Genomic DNA, 6,318 nt, shown 5'->3' on the forward strand with positions numbered 1-6,318 from the left:
GAGTCTCCACTCTCAGAACTCGTCATCTCCCTCGGTCAAACGCGACTGAAACAAACATGAAGGTTTGGCTAAATGTGGCTAGCTGTCAGTGGGATTGTTCTTGATGTTCAGAGAAACACAAATCAACAAGTTGTTCCTGAATTTATGACATCCATCTAACTTTATGCTTTGTGTTTGCTGTTGTCGCCATGGTGATGTCTGTTGTGCGTCCTGCTTCAGTCAGCTTGCTTCCTGATTGGCTTTTGTTCCGCTCCACGTGACAATTCACGGGCTCGGCTGTCCTCTGTGTTCTGCCCGCACATCAGGCTTCTGATCGTTTAATATCTATGATATCAAACAGGGGCGGCTTTAATTCTCTTAAAACATCTCACACCACAGTAGAATCTGGCAGCATCATCTTTGGAAGCGTCAGAACATTTGACCTTTGCCAACTTTGGTTGGAAGGGGGGAAGATTTCGAAGAAGACTCTCCGTCAGATTCATCAACGTGTTCTTAAATGACTGAATCATTCACAACTGTGTTCTTATCTCTGTGTGTGTTCGTTAGTTGAAAGCGCGTTCCTATTGTTCCTAATTAGTATAGGCAACCGCCCACTAATGCCCATAAAAGGGCATGAGTGCAGGGCCCTGCAGACACAGAAACACAGGTTGGTAGTGAAATGAAAGGTTGTGATGATGCCGGAGATGGCAGAACACAAGACTATTTATTTTAACCAACACATGACATGTTTTGGTGAACGAGGCCCAACGTCTGTTATTTGTGATTCTTGTAAATAATGCGAGGTCCTGTCTTTGATCTGGTGCGCTCTTTGAACTCGTGTCTGTCTGTATATTTCCTGCTTTGGTCTTCAGGTGTGTGGTTTGAGGAGAACACAGGAGAAGACCACTGCTACCTGAACCCAGAGAGCAACAGTGACAGCGACTGAAGAGGAACGACTAACGCTAAGAAACTGAAAATATCTCTCCCCAACACAAACATCTTGACTTCATTATACTTTACCTTCAACCTTCTTAATATTAAAGCTTATACTGCCGGACTCTGACAGTCTTTCAAACTGGAAACTGCGAGGTCAGAAAGGAGGCGGAGATTTCTTCATATTGAGCTTCTGAAAAAGTGCTTCACAATACTGAATGATTCAACACTGCGTGAATATAGGTAGTACACTTCGACTAATAAGTACAGAAAACAGAGTTGAGTTGATAAAGACAGTAATGTACTCATACTTTACGTGCAGAAGCTTTTTGCAGGCAGACAGACTTTAGATAAATACTGTCAGTTTGCAGGGAATATTTTTATCCCCCCACGGTCAGCGGAGACGGTAAAGGAGAATCTCTGATAATGAAACTCTAACACCTGTATTTAGATAAAGTCAGAGTGAGCTGATGTGAGAACGCAGCAGGATATAATCAGGAGAATTCACCTGGAGTGAGTTTTGGTTCATTACGACACGCTAGGTAATCAGAAACAATTCTGTATTGGTGTCATCCGACATCAATTCCACCCTTTAAAGGCTTTATATGTAATTTTTCACACTTAAATGTAATAGAAATCAAGTATATCCTCTGAAAATAACTCTGTGAGTCATGACTATCTACAATGGGTGTAACACCTGAGTCCCACTGTCTGTGATGTTTTCCGAGTCATATTTTCTGTTTGTTGACATAGTTAACCTATGTTGATATAGCAGCCTGGCCGGCCGGCTCATCCCCTCACATGTATAAGTTGTTTAATTGAGAGACTAGAGAAAAGAAGAATAACATACTGTACTCACTGCTTAACTGTGTTTCTAGATCACGCTTATTTCGGGTAAATTTACATGCAGTGTGAAGATACGAGCATAATAAAGATCGCTAGCATTAGCATGCTAACCCACAATGCACCGCAAGTTTTTTTGGTTTCATTATGGTGCTCAAGGGCGACATCTGCTGGATCAAAAAATGGCATATAAAGCCTTTAAGGAAAGATGTGAGACTTTTTGATCCAGGAGATGTCACCCTTGAGCTCCAGCATGAAACCAAAACAAACTGCTGTTTAGCCACACCTCCTCCATACTGAAGCCTCCGCTCTCCTCCAGAGACACACCTCCATCCAGCTCGGCTCAAGCTGCAATCACCTGTCCTGCATTGTTGTGTTAGCATGCTAATGTTTCTCTGTTTCTCTCACTCTTTAGTTAGCTCGTAGCTAATTAAAGAGCGCTAACATTTACACGCTAAACACACTAAATTGACACAGAATAACCATGATCTAAAAACTCTTACTAACATCCAAATAATCAGTGAGTATGTTCTTCTTCTCTATAGTCCTTGACTAAAACAGCTTTTATACACAAGGGGAGGAGCCGGCCGTCCCGTCCATGTAAACACGGCGCTGACAACAACACAGACAGCGGGACTCGAGCTTCTCACTCATTGTAGACAGTCATGACTCAGAGACACATTTACACAGGAGAGACTTGATGTCTGATATATTTATGTGGAACATGTCAAACATTCTTCATTTAATTAACTTGGTATCTCGTTCACTAGAGATGTACTAATTCCAGTTTTTTTTCCTGGTCCGACCTGCTGATTACTATTTGTTGCGATTCAGATTTTCTATCTTTAATAACTTTGATTGAAAGCAACAGCAAACATTTTATGTGTGACTTTTTTTTATGGATATTCAATTTAATATTCACAATAAAACACAGAGTGTTAATTAAATGTTTATTATAAAACATGTTGCAGCAGGTTACAAGATCAAGTGACCTGGTGCTCTGCTCACCTTGCTCCAGTCCCCCTCCAACACACACACAGGCACACAAACACACACACACTGCGTCACTGTGGGTGTCTGGAGACTCAGTTCATCAGCACTTTGTTTCATTAAATTACTTTAAAGGTCACATATTATACATACGACACAACTGTCTGTCTACAAACCCCCCAGTTAACCCCTCCCCCAGGTGGATGACACTCCCACAGCTAGCTCTTGTACGTAACGTCGTAATACAACACATGTATGGCTTTACTTGATCATGAAGCGTGCTCTGTTTAAAAGACAGGTGGACTCAAATTATTTATTTTTTAAAAAGGGACGTGTGGTCAAGTCTGCCTTTCGCACATCGGAGAACAACACAGAGAACATGACAGCTACTTTTACTGACTTTGTGTCTTATTCTGAGTCATGTAAGTCAGATACACACAGAACACTCTGGATTTCTCCATAATGAAGGCTGTCAGCGTTGTGTACCCGCGTGCTTGTGCTCGTGCATGAAGTGTACCGTGCTGAAGCACACCTCTCCGAAGCGTAGCAGGGCCCAGGAAGTGTACCGTGCCTGAACACTGCACAGAGTGGTCACTGGTCAAACGAACTGGACTTTAGCGGTGAAGTGTGCTTTGGCACTGTACGGCTTGCCAGTGTGACTGTGCCCTTAAAAGGCAGAAACATCGAGCAGAACCAGACTCATGTTGAACAGACGTCTGCCTTGATTAGCGGGCCGAGAAAGGGAGATAGAGGGAGAGAAAGCCGAACAGAAAACCACCAACAGATAATACAGAATAACGTCTGCAATGCCAAAAATATTAGTAACAATATCTTTAACAGCAATAACATGAAAGTCATGATTACATACTGTAAAACTTCAATTTATAACCCAGGGCTTTTATTTACATGAGTCTATAAAGTGACCATGCCTTTGTTTGGGACAGGCGTCTATAAGAGACGAGCCTTTAAGTACTTAAAACAATCATTAGTGAACAAAGATGGGAAAATTACAAATCACTAATGTGTTCTTTCTTTGTAAGGCAGCCCGTCTCTCCCTCTTACTTTAGTTGTTTAGCGCAAATGTTAAAATGTTTAAATTTTAAATAAGATGAAGAAAAGCCTCTGAATCTTTCAGGAGGAGCTGGAAAACGTTGCTGGGGAGAGGGAAGTCTGGGTTGACGTACTGCGCTTGCTGCTACTGCAATCCGACCTGGGATAAGCGGAAGAAAACGTATTATTATTTTCAAATGTTGATTTGTTAACTAATCATCACTAAATTCATGTGGGCCCCTCAATGAGAGCTGCCTTTACTTGGTAAAACAGTCACTGTGTACAATTCATTTGGCAGACACTTAGGTGCAAAGTGAGTAAGTACAACACAAGCGAGGATTTAGAGAGGAGGAAACAATGTCAGGAAGTGCAAACAAACAGCTTTAAGTCTGATCGGACAGGAAGTGACCAGCGGAAGAGCACAGGTTTTTTTCAATATATCGTCATCGCAATGTCGACAGCTTCTTATGAGAATTCTTATCAACATCAACACTATCATTAATATCATTATAGTCAGTCCCATAAATATAGTTAAGTGAGCAGGTGTTCATGAAAGAGCTGGGTCTTTAGCGTTTTCTTAAAGGAGCAATATGTAGCTCTAACACCTAGTGTTTAAAATGGGTACTGCAGTCCAAACTCAAAACACTGTAGAGAGCTGTCTCCCCCTGCCCCCTCCTCTCTCGAGTCGATGCTCACGCAGCTCGCCATGTGGTGGACACTGAAGCTTCAGTGTTTAGCCAGCTCTGCATCGGTCTGTAAACCTTTCTGTGTTCTAACCTCTCTCCATTTTTCAAAAGCATCTCCAATATTGATCCTAGTTTGAGCACGTTTCTGCTCGTGGAGCTTATTAGAAACATGCAGAGGCTTTTTAGGTCGGGTACAATCACTTCTATCTGAACCAGTTCTCTTGCCCGCTTCCATCGCTGCAACACCTGTTGGTTTGACCTGATAACTGCTCTCATATCTGGCAAACCGAGGGGCGTAAAACCGCCTACCGTCTCTGGTCCAAACAAATCCAGAGCATTCAGGACCAAAATCTAAAGTTAGGAGGAGGACATACTGGCTGCTGCATTGTTGTCAGAGAAGTCAGCACTTCAACATAGCATGTTTCCTTAATGTCTGATCATATAGTAAGCTCACTTTATCATTTCACTCACTACACATCTCACTGATTGGACCTTTAAAGGTGGAAACAGCTGGACATTTATTCCACCACCAGGGGGCTACAATAATATCTGTAATGTTATTGATGTGTTTTTTTTGAACAAGAGTTTACAAAGTTTTGTGCTGGCTAGCCCTGATGTTTTGTTTGATTCAGTGTTGTGAAAAGGAACGTTTTATTTAAAATGGTTAGGGTTCGCAATCATCAAAATGACTTATTTCAAGTTAAATGATGAAAAAATAATATTGCCTACTGCAGCTTTAACAATTAAAACATTTAGAAGTTGATATTATTTTTGACCTCATAAAAGATAAAGAGTAAATGAGGTTAGATTTGGATCCTAGACCTATTTGATATATGTTTCTGTTATTGGGTTTAAAGACCTATGTCGTGTTCAGACTGTTTGTGCACAGATGAGGAGGCTGTGATGGATCTGTTTGTCTCACGCCACATCCTATGTTTCACTCTTTGACCTGTAATATCCCCACCCCAAAAATGTGAAATCCAATAAAGGATTTGTTCAGTTCATCTGAATGTGTCGGCTTTGTTTGGTCTCTCAAAAAGTAATTCTTTGGCCTTATTTTACTGGAGTATCCGCAAGAAATACTGAAGTGTGAGATACTTTAGTTAATGCATTCACACTGTTCTACTTTCATATTTTCAGTTCAGTTACATTAAGAAGAGTTTGGCTGTTTTTACTTAATTTAAATGTTTTTGATTAGTTGTACTTATCAAACAGGAACAAAGAAAGCAGCAAAGAAAACCTGAGAGAAGCTGCCTCTTCAGGACCAGAGGGCTAAAACGCTAACATATAAGGATATGATTTGAGGCGGGACTTAAAAGAGTCAACAGAGGGGGCAGACCTGGTGGAAGGGGGGAGGCTGTTCCCCAGTTCAGAGGCACGACCACCTTTGAGCTCGAGCCGGGAGCGCCAGGAGGTCCATGTCTGATAATCAAAAGCCCTGTTTCCACCAAGCGGTCCGGTTCAGTTCAGTTCGGTATGGTACCCATTTATTGGCGTTTCCAGCGTCAAAAGTTGGGAATGGTACCTAAATAAGGGAACTGTACCGTCCTACTTTTTTGGACAGAGGGGCTCCTTTCACACAGGGATTCAAACCAGGAATGTCTTTACTATGAGGCAGATGATAACAAACATTAAATGTTAATATAGTAATGTTAAAAAAAAAAGATTGACAAATACATACTAAATACTCCAAAATTATGAAATGATGATGAGGTAATACAATGGGATAACAGTTTGATAATTATGATAAATAAATATAATAGTAAATATCATAACTGAACTGACTCTCCCTCTATTGCAGTACATCAGACTGGTCGATAGGGGGTCGATGTCGGCT

This window comes from Labrus bergylta, chromosome 7, assembly GCF_963930695.1.
Source record: "Labrus bergylta chromosome 7, fLabBer1.1, whole genome shotgun sequence".
Classification (NCBI taxonomy): Eukaryota; Metazoa; Chordata; class Actinopteri; order Labriformes; family Labridae; genus Labrus; species Labrus bergylta.